General features: G+C 45.7%; 1 protein-coding gene across 5 annotated transcripts in view; it reads left to right on the top strand.

Moving 5' to 3' along the window:
* Positions 1–291: 291 nt before the first annotated feature.
* LOC135198643 (uncharacterized) overlaps positions 292–16366 on the top strand; it is a 124255-nt gene continuing 108180 nt past the window's right edge. The window contains exons 1-3 of one of the 5 annotated variants that reach the window (XR_010310854.1): positions 292–396; positions 1136–1239; positions 9682–9791. The gene's annotated coding sequence lies outside the window, so the exon portion shown is untranslated. Of the gene's footprint in view, positions 397–1135; positions 1240–9681; positions 9792–16366 lie in introns of those variants that run through there. The other 4 variants (XM_064226423.1, XR_010310853.1, XM_064226424.1 and 1 more) reach the window with 4 other exon arrangements.

Raw genomic sequence — 16366 nt, 5'->3', positions numbered from 1 at the left:
ATGAAAATTTAGAACATTTCTTACTTTACTGTCCAGCATACAATGAAATTAGAAATAGATATAGCTTTATGCAGCAACCATATCAAGAAAATAAAGAGGAATTAGTAGCAAATATAATCTTATTGGTAGTACTAATGAGGGAGGAAGTGGAGACTCGGAAAGATTTTATAAAAGAAATGTGGTATTTCAGAGAGAAGAAGCTCAAGCAAACACAAACAAAGGAGGAATAAAAGAAGCAAGGGAGCCGTTTCAAAGACATATCCCACGGTCCCACCCACTACTACTACTACTACTACTATTCAGCTGTGTTAACCCTGTTACTTTGAGGACCACGGAAGAATTTGAGGATGATTTAGGAGGTGATAAAACCGGAACAGCTCATTACGAGGGATATAGGTAATTGGAAGAACTAATTTTTAAAACAATACGGGAGTTTAGTTTTGTAACAGTGACAAATGGCGAGTGTCATTGGGAGAATTTTGTAACGTGACTCGGAGCGCCTACAGTTCGTGATTCCTTAAGTTTCGGATTCTTTTATCTTTTTTTTCTATTTATCTGTTTATTTTAAAGATATGTGACATTAAAGACCAAACCAACTCATTTTGATTTGTGTCATTACGAAATTAAACGAGGAATTAGCCTAGTAGCCTATGCTTAGGCTTAGCCAAGCTATAGGTAGGTATACCCAACCCTGTGGCTATAGGTGTCAATGTGTGGTTTGATTGTTGTATGAGAATAAGCTGACCTTATGCAGCACGGGCTCTTGCTCGTAGAGCAGCCCGTAGAACGGTTTGACCTTCCTCTGCAAAAGGCTTTCCTTTATTGTAATACTTACAGTTGTATTTTTAAAGTTTTCGCCTACGTAAAGGCAATGTTGGTTGATTTCTTTCATGTGGACTCTCTCTCTTTCTCTGAATGCAATTATAGGCTACGGTATCAACCTGTAGGTAGTGTTGTTGCCTCGATAAGCGTGCATGGGTGCCTGATTGTTTAAATTTTTAAATGCAAAATGGCTCAGAAATACATCAAGACTCTGTTTTCATTGTACGTTGTTTATAAAGTCTTCTGTTTCATTGATGTTATTATTATTATTATTAATATTTTTTTAGTTTTCTCATTTTTTGTACCATTACAGTAACGTGATGCGACATCAAGTATTCTGTTGTCTTAGTGTAGGAAGATTGATTGGTGCCAATACGTTTTTCCACCCTTCCCCTTAACCTGTGCGACAGTGTAAAGGTCAGTCTTCCATCAGTTATCTCAAGACGAGAGAGAGAGAGAGAGAGAGAGAGAGAGAGAGAGAGAGGAGAGAGAGAGAGAGAGAGAGCCATATGTAGTAAATGAAAAAATTATAATAGAATAATGTAATAGTATCACTGATATAATAATATTGCAAAATGATAATATAATACTAAACAATATTGCTCATTTATGAATCAATACAATAATATAATGTAATGCAATAAAATAAAAATATATTGGTCCTTCCATTGCTTTTTCCCCTTGCCATATAGCCTCCAATGAGATTTGAAAAACCTTAGTCCTATTGTTCCAAAATAAATGAAAATTTGAGAGGTACATTATCTTGAACCTATATTTTTGGTAATTGCACATAAAAACGGGTATGTAATGGTGATAAAGGAGCATGAAAAATGAAGTTATATCATATATTATTGGTAATGTTTAATATTTTTAGGTTAGGCTGTTGTCAGCTGTAGACAGGTCTACAGCTCTGTATGTTGTAAGCTGAGATAAGATAACTTTCTTTGGTCTTCTTAGATTAGGGCAAAGAAAAGTTGGGCTAAATTGCCGTTCAACTGCTATCCAGCTGACAGAGTGATAGATTAGATTTCCATGTTGAATACTTTCATTAATCTGTATGTGTAGTCACAGTATGTTTAGATGAGATATGGTTTGTTACATATTATACTAATATATGTTAAATTCATCTTTGAATTTTATTGTGTGTTTCCACATATGACATTAATTTTCATGAAAGCTTGTTTGTTCCGATACGTAATACAAACCTTTTGGTCCTTTAACAATAGGAAAGTAACTAGCGGCAGCTGGAACGGTCGTAAGCTTCGAACAAGGGAGTTTGGTAGTTAACTGCTTGTCCGACAGTGTGCGCGCAGCGCGACTGGGAGGTGAAGAATCTCTTTTGCTTTCGGCTGTGTTGGGTGAGGACGTGTTCGCCATCGCTCTCTGCCCGCTTCATCGTCGTATGCTTTGGTTTTTTTGTGTATTTCTCCAACTTGCTTTGTTCATTGTATGAAAGGAAATTGTAAGTACGTACTGTATTTTTCATTTATTTCTTTTTGTGCAATTATTATGGATCACGGGTCAATGGAGCAATCCCCGTGCCCCCCCCATCAACCGTAGAGTGTGCCCCTGGTGGAGGGCCGCAAGTGTGGGGTCTTTCGCTCATTCCCGGACATTGATCCACGTATCCTTTGGCCTCGGTGCCGAGGGCGTGAGTGCTCTCGGGCTGAGCCGTGCAGTGTTTGTGTTTAATTGTTCGGTGTAGTGGTGCTGTACGAGGGTAGGAAGAACGCATACCTGCCAAGTAGTCGTCGGCGACGAAAGCTCTCCAGCGACTCCTTTGGTTACGGACACCTCGTCTTCTTTCCTGCCCCCAGCTCAGCTCCCGCATATGGCACCTTTCCCTTCGGGGGGGGGGTTTCGAGTTCCTTCTCTTCGCCCGATCCGTTGAACGTAGAGGAGGGCGCGTCGCTTACCCTGACATAACATTATTCCGGGGAGTCTTCCGTTTACTTAGGGTGGGGTTCAACCCCCCCCCACCCCAACCCCCCCCCCCCCCCCCCCCCCTCCCCCCCCCCGCACGAGGGGGAACCCCTCCTAATTACCCGACTGTTGCTCCCTCAGGTGCTTCTGCTGCGGGGAGGACCGACCTTGGACAGGTGTGGGTGTCGCTTGGGTGGGACTGCAGGTCGCACCGAGTGTCCAGGGGCTGCTCCAGCATCTGGTGGGGGCCGTGCCGGTCGCTCATGGAGTGGTGACCACCACTACAACTATCATATCTACTCCAGGGTACGCCGCCCCTCCTCACTTGGTTTACAACCCACATGTGATGTCGGTAACGCCAACGGCTGCCGTGCAGGGCCCGATCGCTGCCGTGCCGAGGAGGGGCGTGCCGAGGAGGGGCGTGCCTCCTCCTCCAGGGTTCTTCTCGCTGCCAGCCCCTGACTTCCACTGCCCAAGAAAGCTCGCCCTGGACCTGCCGCCAGTACCCAGGATGTTGCTGGCTGCTGCCCCGTCTCCTGGGGTACCTGACTGTCCTGCCGTACCTGCCGCTCCTGCTGTTCCTGTTGCTCCTGCTGTTCCTGCACCTGCCGATGTCGTTCCAGCCCGTGGTGTTGCTGCCCCAGCCGCTGGTCCTTCCAGACAGGTGCAGTCGGGCCCTGTTGCTTCGGCAACAGCAGCCCCGGCTCCACCCTGGATGGAGGACTTGATGGCTGTCCTGAGAGATCTGACGAAGAAGAGGAAGAATAGGAAGGTGTAGTCGTCGTCTTCTTCGTCGCCTGCCGCCGCCTCTGCCCTTCGATTTCCAGGCTTCCAGCCGAAGAAGAGAAGGCTGCCCCTCCCCCCCAAAGAAGGCTCCTTCGGGAACTTCTAAGGGCCCATCCCACTCCGGTGGGTCCTTCCGCTGGTCCTCCTGCTCCTTCGGGAGCGGGGCCTGTCTCTCCTTCCGCAAGGAAGAAGAAGATGGGGACCAGAGGGGTATCGGCTAACACCGGTACTTCCTCGCCTGGTGCTAGGGGCGCTGCCGCTACACCAGGTTCCGGCTCGGCCTCTCGTTCGCGAGAGGTACCGAGTGTACGGTCACCCCCAGGTGGCCATGCAGCCAAGGTCCAGACGCTCAAGTCCGCTCGGCGCCAGGACTGAGGCAAGGAGCGGAAGGCTGGCGAGAGCCGCTCAGGTGACTCGCCAGGCCAGCGACCGCTCTCGCAGCGACCGGCTGGATACCAGGGTTGACGTGACGGTCCCAGACCGGCCACGGGTTGAGGCTGGCAAGAGATCCCCCTGATCACAGGAATCAGCCTTGGCTGGTCCCAGCAGTTTGATGCGCCGCGAGGACGCGCACCGCTCCCACCGCGACAGTGGTCTCTGCAGGTCCCCTGACCGCCGCTCCCACCAGGACCGGATGGATAGGGGGACCAGCAGCAGCTCCTCTGACGCACGGGACTGGGGCCGCTGTTCTCGGTCCAGCTGCTCGCCCCAGGGGAGCGGCGCGACCAGGCCTGCAGCTCGATCGCCACCGCGGGTTGGCGATCGCCTGCAGCCACCCAAGCACACCGGTTCTGCCGGTGAGCGAGGGGGGAGCGTCTGGTCTCCCTCTCCTGTCCCTTCAACTTCCTCAGTCTTCACCGGGAAGGGCGAGGCAACAAGGAGTGATCGTGAGGGGCGCACCCCTTACGATCCCACCACGACACCATACGTACCAGGCACGGTCTTGGGATCGACTAGGGCATATGCGCAAGTTGCATGAGGAGACCGAGAGGGGTCTGTCGCTGTTCCTCCTTCTGAAGGAGGGTCTCGGGAGTTGCTCTTCTTGGAGGAGGCTTGACGGCCCTACTCCTCAAGATGCGGTCACTCTGAGATCCATATGGAACTTTGCCAAGAGGGTCATGCGCTGATTCGTCAGCACAACGACCTCGGGGAAGGATCGCCGCTCCCACCTTCTGAGCCCACGTCCCGGCTCGAGCCGTTCTGGGGACCCAAAAAGGAACCCAGACCGACGGTGGGTCTGCTGCGATTGGAGCTGGCCGACTCAGCGCTGGACCAGGTGGACTCGCTCGTCTCCGGACAAGAGGGTTCGCTCAAGTCTGGCAGGTCGTCCAAGCTACTTCCTCCTCCTCTACTGTGACGGAGAAGGTTCTACGTGCCATCCGAGGACCCAATGCCGCCCAAACAGGTTAACCCTGAGCTAGCCAGGCTAACTCCGGGAGTGTCTCTGCAGCAGCTCCTGTCGGAGAACTTCTGGTTCTCGCAGCAGGAGGCACTAGCCCTGGAATCCACCGCCATGGCGGCTTTCCAGGCAGTCTCCTGGCTGGACCTGTGGTTCCTCACAGTGTCCAAAGTCGCAGCCTCCTCCGGGGATATTTCTCCTGAAGGGGACTCGGCTTTCAGGAGACTTTGCCAGTCTGGAGGTAGGGCCATCTCCTACCTTGCCCACCAGACGGCAAACCTGTGGGCCAACCTGATACCTTAGGATGTAGGGACGCAGTCCTTAACCCGGGTGTCCAGGGCGGCCGGGCGTGAAGCGGCATTGGGACTTCGCAACGGACCTGTGTGGAGTTCCTCCTCTCTCTTCTCAGGAAAGATGGTGGACGCTGCGGTGGAAAGGTGGCGCACTGATGACAGTGACTGCCTGGTACACCAGGCAGTTTCGAAGGCTTCTGGGCAGCCTCGATCAACTGCGGCCAAGCCTAAGAGTTTGGCTAGGGCTTCCTCGGCTGCGAAGACGGTTGCCCCGTCGAAGCCCCGTAGAAAGACTCTGCCTTCTACTTCTGCCAGGGGAGGTCGTCATCAGCCCCCCTCCCAGCCCTCCTTTCACCGAGGAGGGGCAGGGAAGAAGTCGAAGAAAGGCAGGAAATGCTAGGGACTGCGTTCCCCCTCACTTGCCCACTGGCGAGCCATTGGGCAACATGGCAGCGCTACGGTGCCGAGACCTGGATAGTAGACATCTTTTGGGAGGGATATCTACTACCCTTCGAATCTCGGCCACCCCTCACCTCCAACCCGGTCCACCCTCAGACCTACGGTCCAGAAACTTTAAAGGACGTAGCCCTTCGACAGGGGGGAAAACCAAGACCAAGACCATGCTGAGCAAAGGAGCTGTAGAGATCGTCAGGGATCAGTCACCGGGCTTCTACAGCCGCCTTTTTCCTGGTGGAAAAGTCTTCGGGGGGCTGGCACCCGGTGATAGATCTCTCTCCCCTGAACCGATTTGTTTGCCAGTCTCAGTTCACGATGGAGACGGCACGTTCCGTGCTCGACTCCATCAGGGAGAACGATTTCATGCTTTCAGTGGATTTGAAGGACGCGTATTTCCAGATACCCGTCCATCAATTCTCCAGGAAGTACCTCCGCTTCATCCTCGATGGGACGGTGTACCAATTGAGGGCACTTTGCTTCGGTCTCTCAACCGCCCCACAGGTGTTCACGCTGGTGTCTGCTTGGGCCCACTCGTCCAGGATACGTCTTCTGAGGTATCTCGATGACTGGTTAGTCCTGGCGAGCTCCCGCTCGCAGTTGCTACGGGACAGGGATTGACTTTTAGAATTCTGCTGCGATCTGGGGATCGTGGTGAACTTCGAAAAGTCCGATCTCGAACCCAAGCAGAGGATGAAGTACCTGGGTATGCTGATCGACACGGTAGCAGGGCAAGTCTTCCCCGCAGACTCGCGGATCAGCAGATTCAGGGAGGCAGCTGCCCGGTTCCTGTCTCAGCAGGAACAGTCAGCACAGCAATGGCAAGTCGTGATCGGCCACCTTTTCGTCACTTGAGAAGTTAGTCCCTCACGTGCATCTTCACCTGCGGTCTCTTCAGTGGAGACTAAAGGAGAGTTGGTCACAGGCAGAGGATCCTCCGTACTTCCCTGTGTCCCTCACGGAGGAGGGTGAGGCAGGACCTAGCCTGGTAGCTGGACGACAGGAACCTCTTAAGAGGAGTGCCTCTCCGCACTCCCCCTTCGGAGATGTTGCTGTTCTCAGACGCATCAAACGAGGGATGGGGCGCACACCTGGAGGAGTTGCTGACTGCAGGAGTGTGGGACCATCACGACAAGCACCTTCACAAGCAACTTCTGTAGCTCAAGGCAGTGTTTCTCGCTCTCCAAGAGTTTCCAGGATCGCTTGATGGGACACTCGGTGGTGTTGATATGTGATCAAACACCACAGTAGTGGCATACGTCAACAAACAGGGAGGCCTAGTGTCCCTCCCGTTGCACCAGTTGATGCTGCAGGTGCACGAGTGGGGCGTGGCTCACTCGGTAGAGCTGTCAGCTCGCTACATTCCCAGGGAAGAGGAATGTAGTAGCAGACCAAGCTCAGCTGTCGGGATCGGAGATAGGGTCCCAATGGTCCCCTACACCAGGATGTGGCGGAAAGGCTCTTCAACCTGCGGGTGGGGGCGTACAGTAGTGGATCTGTTCGCCACCCGGCACAACAGAAAACTCAAAAGTTTTCTTTCAGCTGCGCCGGACCCATTGTGGGCAGCTGCAGGAGGACGCTCTCAACACCCGTTGGGGGGACAACCTCTTCGCCTACACCTTTCCCCCATTCAGCCTGATTCGCAAGGTGATCAGCCGAGTGCTGGCCAGGATGATCCTGGTGGCTCCCAAATGGCCCCAGGCCGTTTGGTATCTGGACCTGCTGGCTCTGCTTGCGGAAGCACCGAGAGAGATTCCCCCTTGGCACAACCTCCGTCCAGCCACACATAGAACGGTCCACCGGCAGTCCAGTCTCTACAATCTTCACGGCTGGCTGTTATCCACCATCTCTTGCGAGAGAGAGGCTTTTCTCGCAAAGCAGCAAACAGAGATGGCTGGACACGTCAGGACAGTCCTCTTGCAGCTGTGTACCAGGGAAAGTGGGGCCGTCTTCTGTGGTTGGTGTCGTAGACAGGGTCTATCTCCTCTCAGAGCCACTCTTCAGCAGGTAGCGGATTTCTTCTTTTCTTTTTTTCTTCGCCGAGAAAAGCTCCTCTCTGTCCCCACAGTCAAAGGATATGAGCCGCCCTGGCACTGGTCCTGAAATTGAGGGATTGGATATCTCGGACTCATTCGAGATCTCCTTGCTTATAAGGGAGCTTTGAAAGGTCTTGCCCACCCAGGGAACTCAGGCCCAGGCCCCCCGGGGTGGGATGTGACTCTCGTCCTTAGGAGTTTGACTCGAAGACCTTCGAGCCACTCCGAGAGTCGTCAGACAGGGATCTGACCCTCAAGACCCCTCTTCTTTTGCTGCTGGCCCTGGCATCGGCGAAGAGAGTAGGTGAACTTCATGGTCTTTCCTTCAACGTTAGACTTCCAGGGGATGGGGATCTGTGACGCTCGATTTCGTCCCGAACTTCGTAAAGCTAAGACCTCCAGAAATCCGTTGATCCCTGACGACAGGTTCGAGTCTTTCACAATCCCCTTCCTATTGGATTTCACAAAAATGATATGGATGAGATGCTGCTTTGTCTTGTGAGGGCGCTACGACGCTATCTGAAGAGAACTCGGCACTCAGACCTGAGTGTCGACGCTCTTCGTTAGCACTGGGGTGACCAAAGAAAAGAAGTATCCAAGAACACTTTCTTTCTTTCTGGCTACGTGAGGTAATCAGGAGGGCGTACGAAGCTGATGGTAGTGACGACATCCGTACCCTTCGTCCGAGAGCCCACGAAGTCAGAGGCATTGGTCCTTCCCTTGCATTCCGCAAGAACTTCTCCGCCGTGGCGCAGGTCCTGAAGGCAGGGGTCTGGGCCAACCAGACCACCTCATCCCCCCTTCTACCTTCGGATATTGCCCACAGGTCCTTGGATACTTTTTCCTTGGACCCGTGGTGGCTGCTCAACACGTTGTGTAGCTTACCCAGCACTCCGAGTAGGCAGAACAGCATCGAGGTCCTGGTGTGGACTGTAAGAATGGATGAGTGAATGAGAGTGTGACTGGCTTCTCTTCCCCATCTCTTTTTCTCCCCTCTACCATATGGGCAGAGGGACACGGTTATCATCCCGCTGGAAAGGACAAGATGCAGGTAAGCTACTCGACCGAGCCCATCCTATCCCTTTCATTAGGGATAGGAGTGATATATCCACCACTTCCTCCAACAAGGGCGGGGAGAAGTGGAAGCCATAAACCCATAACTTTATGTTGCCTCTTGCAACAGGAACAAGTTCTTGCTTGCTAGTTTTAAGAGGTACGCTTGCCTCCCTCTTATTACTTGGGTCCAGAAGTCTGACCATTGATCCTGCGGTACACACCCCAATCAATTGGGCAGAGCTAGGATCCCTCCCCTGCTCTTTACGACCAGGGTAGGGAATCCAAGGTTGGGTGAACACCAGTCTGTTCTTAAGACTCATACTCCTCCCCCCACCAAGAAGTGAGTCTTCCTATTGTTAAAGGACGGAAAGGTTTTTATATTACGTATCAGAACAAATGGCAATTTATCGAAAATTACATTTTTCCTAACTATACAAACCTGAGGTCCTTTACATATAGTCCCACCTCATGCCACCCCTCACTCTGCATTTTTTCCTGGGCCTAAAGCAAAAGTGATTCTTCACCTCCCAGTCCGCAGCTGCGCGCGCACTGTCCGGGACAAGCAGTTTAACTACCCAAACTTCCTTGTTTCGAAGCTTAACGGGACACCGTTCCTGCTGCCGCTAGTTACCTTCCTATTGTTAAAGGACCTCAGGTTTGCTATAGTTAGGAAAAATGCAATTTTCGACAAATTGCCATTTTGCTAGTTTGTGATAATTTGATATGCTCTATGAGAATGTATGCTTATTACAACAAAATGTAATAAAAAAGCAGTTAGGACTGCTATGAAAAATGTTTGTGTGCTATGAGTCACTGGAACTGTTATAGAAACTCTATAGTCTTTCATATCACTTAATGTTTGTCTGTCATTGTGGTTGATAATTGTAGCTAATGTTTGTTTATTGATTTCCAGAGATGGAATTTGACTCAGGGTCATCTGTGCTGTTCGTCGGGGAGGGGACTTCTCTTTCACGGAAGCTTTAAGCAGTCGTAATAAACTTGCGAGTGATGTGACACTTATTGACTACGTGTGGTTTTCACAGAGATGTCACAGACAAAGATGCCAATGTGAATATTGAGAAACTGAGGAAAAGAGGTAGGTAAAGTTCTCTCTCTCTCTCTCTCTCAGTCACATCTGATTAGGAAATCTAAGTTAATAGAGCCAATTTTAATCTTGGGCAGCCGCCTTGAAAATGAAAGGAGGCTAAAATACCTCAGTTTGTTAGCACTTCCGAAAAGTATTTATAAGGTATAAATATAGCATATACTACAGGAAACTATTTATTTTATGTATTAACCAAATTACTATGAGATTCAGGGTCTCTGTAACACGGTTTTTTGGACTTTGCTCCTTGTCAAAGCGTTGGATGTAGCTGAAAGTTGACATATGTATATTTTACAACCACACACAAATTTTGTCAGCATTATCAATAACCTAAACCCGTTAGTTTTTTAATTTTTATAGAGTAAAATGATCTAGCCGACGCCATGGCCAATGATTACGAGCCAAGAGTCGAAAACATTCATTACGTAAGCAAGGTAAAACAAACACTTTTTGACTAAATGTTGCCCCGCCCATCACCAGACAGAAATTCCATCGGCTCTGAAACCCAACAAAGACTTTTTTATGAATGGCGGAACGATACATAGATGTGGGTTGGGTATCAGTGCTAGCGTAGTAATACTACTGTAGCAGTAGTGCCGCAACAGTATAGCAGTAATATACATGAATTAAACGTTTAGACCAACTGCTGGGATCCTTGAGGATCATTTAGCACTTCTTACAACTACTCGAGAAATAGTAGCCAGAAGTTAAATTTTCTAATCCAACAATGCCCATGGTAGCCTTCAGTGTTATCCTGAATTATAACGAGGCGAAAGTGGGTGGAGCCTCATGAAGTCACCATTCTGACGATAATTATTGGTGAAGGTTTAAAGCCAATAATACGGTACGGCTATTTTTTGTCAGTAAATAGGTAGATAGCCAATAAATAAAAATTGCTTGACATTGGATATAGCAGTTATCAATCAAGCTTGTCTACTATGTTTTTGGTAATTACCAAATATTCCCTACATCTTGTCAATCTGATTGTGACCTATAAAGTAGACTGTAATTTCTTTGGAAACTTATTTTGGGAGTTAGACTAATAATGGAAGTGTTTTGTATTTATTAACATATTTTGTTGGTTTGTTCATTATGACAATTATCAGTGGGGAGGTTCCAGAGTTCATAAAGGTGTACTGCTTTGCTTGTATTTAAATTTGTATGTCATTGTTGCCAGAGGTTTAGCCTTCGTTACGTATAGCCAATCATCCATCGAGAAAGAGGGAAGAAATGATGTCATAAGTTGGCCCGTCTTCAAAAAAGGTCACTTTTACATTATAAGTACCAAATTTATTCAACCTACGTAGTGCAGAATACACTCAAAATTTATGTGTTGATATTATATGTATTCTGAATAAGCGTTATATTTATGAAATGCATAAATAAGTTATTTGCGAAAAAAACGTGTTACAAGAGGTCCTGAATCTCATAGTAAGGTCTATTGATGTAAACTAGATCTGTTCTGTACCAGCCACACGTGGAGTCTTCACATATAAGAGCCTCAATTCAGAACAGACTTCCATTTGAAGTTTGTGATTTCATACATTAGGACCATTACAGGCCAAGTGATTCTGAAAGCTGCAAGAATTTTAGGTGCTTGATAGTTGAAGAATTAGTTACTCATCATATGGAAACGTACTGTAATTGTTGTTACATTAAATAATTGTTTCTAGTAAAATCTCATTATTATGAGATAGGGCAGGCAATGTCTTGAAAAAATATGAAGTTGTTTATTTTAAGCAAGCATGAAAGTTGAAATTCATTGTAGATATTATTGTTTTAAATAAAGGTATAAGCCACGAAGGAAAGTGAAACACTGGAGTATCTGCAAGATCTTTCGACTCAGTCTGCTAAGTAAATGACATTGAGTCAAAAGATCTTGGAGCTACTCCAGTGTTTCACTTTCCTTCGTGGCTTATACCTTTATTTATCACGTTCCAAACTTTCGTGATTCAGTTATACATATTACGTATTGTTTTGTGTATGTTCATGTACAGGAAAAAATACATCAAGTACGGGTACTACAGTTCTCTCTTTCTTTGAACCTCCAGATGAAAACCTTTAATGAGGGCTGCAAAGGGATATCAGCCTGCAGGGAGAGACAAGTTATAGAAAAGGTGATGAATAAATAAATATGACGGAGTAGAAAATAAAACCGATACACCTGAAATTCAGGAGACGTCAGCAGAGAGGAGGGATCAGTTTTGCTCCTTGCTTAAATATTTGGAGATCAGAAGATTCAGGAACTGCACCAGGCAAACTATTCCACATTTTAGTTGTAGGCAAAATAAAATTCATAGCCGAGTGGGATTAAACCTGACGCCAGTCAGTGCAGTGTAACTAGGGTCATTACTCACTCTGAGTAGTTTTTAAGTTATCTGTACTACAGACTCCTTACAAAGATGTAAATAAAAACAATAGAAATACTGTAGTAGGATATAGTGTTTTACTTACTTATGCTTTCATAATTTTTTACTCTGAACTTCGCTGTTGGGAGACATTCACCACTTATTTTGATACCTTTGATTTACATTTTTGTTTCAGGGATTGAGGTGGTTTTAGGTGTTGATGCAACCAAACTTCACATCGATGGAACCTTGAAAAGTCGGAAGTTCTCCCACATAGTCTTCAACTTCCCACATGTTGGAGGGAAAATGAAGATCCACTTGAATCGAACTTTGCTAGAGGATTTTTTGCAAGTTCCAGTTGCATGCTTACTGGTGGTGGCAGAGTCATAGTACACTGTGCTCTGGGCAAGGAGGAATACCGTTGGATCCAGAGAAGAGGAAGTGGGATGACACTTGGCAAGTGGTTCTCATGGCATCACGCTCTGATCTAATTCTGAGAAGAGTTTTGAAATTTGATGCCTCACATTACAGTGGATATTCAGCCACTGGTTACCGGTCTTTGGAAAAGGGATTTGATCACTCTAGAGCCATCACCTATGTGTTTGAGAGAGGTCCAGGTGCATTAAACTGTTTCCAGTGTGATCCTTTGCATACAGAAAATGTAACGCTTTATGACGGATGGTGTATGAATCTACCGTACTTTATATGTGCTCAGATACAAAGAAAAGTTTGTTCAGATTTGAGCACAGTTCCTGGTCAGCTTTGTTCTCTTATTCATAAACAATTATCTAGAACTGTGTTGACACAATTTAAGGATTATTTATTAGTGAATGAAAAGACAGAATTTAGGAATTTATTACAACATTACAGTAGATTCTTGTTAACACAGGCTGGTAAACTCATATATGTGTACCCTCTACACATTTTAAAAAAGTCACCATTCTCAATAGGCACTTATTTATTAATTATGTATAAGAATAAATATTTTGATTTTGAAACTATATTTTCGGAAAACATTACATTAGAAATAAGAAACCTTAGTAAATCTTTTCATTCGTACAGTAAAACCCTTGTTGGGAAGATATAATTTGTGGTTCGTATTCTGTGCCTGTTGCTGATTCTAACCCCTCAGAGTCATCACACTCAGAATGTATGGATGAATTGTCCATGTATGCTATAGATCTTGAGCAGTTAGCAGAATTTGGTTTGGACATTGAAAGAAATGAATTTTGGGCCCATGGACATGATGTTATTGCTGATTGCCATTGCATTACTTATTCACCAAGCAGTTTTTTTCCCATAGAGTATGTTTATGACCTTAGCTTTTGGCAATGTAAGGAAGAAACAAGTAAAGATCAGCCATCCAGTGGAGAAACTGAGGTGCCATCAACAGGTCCAGGAGACTGCAGAGTCACTCTTGATCTTGATTCTGTTGGTACCATTATTGTCAATGTTGCGCAAGACTTGCTCGTCGATTATAAGTTATTAGGTACTTATGTGCATCCAAGAAATGGGCGAAGGAGCTTTACATACAGGATGAGATACAAAGTTTCCTTTTTTCAGCCTCTGTCTGACTGCAAAGCAAAACAGATCCATGCAACATTGGGTTAATATTAGAAGAAAGATTGGGAGTGGAGATCCGTTGAAACGTGTTTGCATGTGAAGCATTATCATGTATGAATTTTCAGTGATTATATAGTACAATGGTAAGCCATGTCAGTGCTTGCGAAAGAGTTGTGCAGCTTGTATTGGAAGGGCTCTTAAGTTCAGGTTTTTATGGAATTGCAGAATTAAAACAGCAGCAAGAGTATTATCGATAGCATTACTAAGTAGCATATTCAGAACCACTGAAGAAGAATAAATAAGGATGGACAGCACTCCCTCAAAGGTAAGTCAGTCAATCCTCTCTCCTAACAAGTGTATGAGACACATGAAACAAGACCAAGACCTCTACATGACCTAGTCTCTTGTAGGAAGAGTAAAAATAGAATTTTTCATTTAAAACTGGCCTTTTTATGGACCAAGAAACCACTCCCTTAACCACTATACAAGGGAGAACAATGAAGTGACGAAGGTGCAGTGGTCTAGAAAACCTTATAACCACAGTGGAATTGATGGCTCTTGTGTGGGAGTAGACATCCTGTATCTCAGGACATCACTGATTGAGTTCTGCAACATTTGCAGATAGGATGTCAGAAATCCAGGTACATATTCGAGTAGGATTCTGTTAGTATCCTGTATATGCACAAAAATAGCACTGAGTACTGTAATATAGGTTGCACTTGTTGGTGTGAGTCTATTTTGTGATATTATTACTAAGTTACTTTGTAAGTGGATAGTTCTACAAGTATTTTGTATACCAAGTTTACTTTTACTTGTTATTTGAGAGTATATTGAAGAAATTATTATAAATTGAGGTCTTACATGTGGTAAGATAATATACATAATGTGTAATACTGTGAGCAAACAACTTGACTTGAAGGACATAGTATTCTTTATAACAATAGGATTTTTGAGAATTAAAAAAAAGTCATGCACAATCCTAACTCTGTGTAAGTATACAGAATGCCATGATCAGTATTGTGCGGAAAGTGAAAAGTGTAATATGAATATTTGTGGGCATTGTACGTAAAGTGTCCAGTATTCTGAATACGTGTGTATTTGTGATCGGTATTGTACATAAAGTGTACTTATTCTGAGTATTTGTGATTAGTATCGTATGCAAAGTGTATTCTGAATTTTGTGATCAGTATAAATATGTAAAGCGTATTCTGAGAACTTGTAAGAACCATTGTTAATGTCTCTTGACTGCAATACAGTGCCTTGCTTGTGTATACATATGAAATACAAATTCCATTCCATTGTTGTTATTATTATTGTTATAAGAAATCAATGCACAATCGACAATCACTCATGCAACATAAATAAACGGCCACTTCGCATTGGAATTGAACTATTTCCACCATATTCAGTCAGAAAGAGTTAAACTAGGTTAAACTTGCTGAGTTTTGAGGTGGGTGCTCCAGATAAGTCCTTAGGTAGGTACTGTTTCTTTCATGATCTCATTCAGCAGCACAACCTTAGCTCTCTAACTAGGACTGCAAAAGTTGAAACTCCCCTTTGGGTAGTGCTGTCAGTGGACCATATGCAGTGCACTGTAGGTATTAAGGTTCTTTGCAGTGTGCCTTTGGCCCCCATAGCTGCAACCCTTTTGTTCCTTTTACTGTACCTCTGTTCATATTCTTCTTTCCATCTTACTTTTTACCCTCTCCCAATAATTGATTCATTGTGCAACTAGGTTAGCCTCCTGTTACATCTTACAGTCCATTTTACTAGATGACCTCGTAGATCCCAGCGCTTGACCCTAATATTCTATCATCTATTGACTATTCTATTAAAAGAATGTCATACAGTTTGAAAGAAAGGGACAAATCCTTGCAACGGATCTTCTAATGTTGACCTATGCAAGCCAATATCGAACAAGGTAAAAATAACGCTTTAAAAGAGCCATTGAGGTTACGAAATTAAGAAAAGTTCGTTTATTTTCATCCAAACTTGAGGAAAGTAGACAGTTAATGATGTGTACCAAGTTTTAGTGAAAACGAATTCAACCAAGTACAATAACTTCTCAAAATTGTATAACAATAAATATACCAGAATTACCCATATCAAAAGTGCAGTTAGCCAATAAACTCGACCATCTCCATATGTCCATCCATCTGTTACTGTTCTCAGGCATGGTCATGTCCCAAGTCGGTTTATGATAACGAGCTTTGAAGGCTGGGAAAGTCTGCATGTGTGGTGTGAACCACGCCCACCCCCCTCCCCCACACACACAAGTCTTAAGAAACAAGTTGCAACGCAGGCAGGTTTTCCCAGCATTCCAAGTCTTTATCTTATCACGGTTGGATGGACAAAATTTGGAGAGTTTGCTGGGTAACCTTGCAATCTTAACATACGTTATTCTGGTTTATAAAATTTTGAGAATTTTTTTCATACTTTGTACCTCTAAGAATAAAGAAGAAGAAAAAAAGTCAGCTTTGTTTACGAGTCTATACATGCCACTATTGCCCCCTTCATACAAAAGCAGGATACGATGCTCAGAAAGGCAGTCAGTTCCGAACAAAGATTAATAGCAACCTTGA

The sequence above is a fragment of the Macrobrachium nipponense genome, chromosome 22 (genome assembly GCF_015104395.2).
Source record: "Macrobrachium nipponense isolate FS-2020 chromosome 22, ASM1510439v2, whole genome shotgun sequence".
In the NCBI taxonomy this organism is placed as follows: domain Eukaryota; kingdom Metazoa; phylum Arthropoda; class Malacostraca; order Decapoda; family Palaemonidae; genus Macrobrachium; species Macrobrachium nipponense.
The sequence above is the reverse complement of the archived record's forward strand: the minus strand, read 5'-3'. Positions and strand labels throughout refer to the sequence as shown.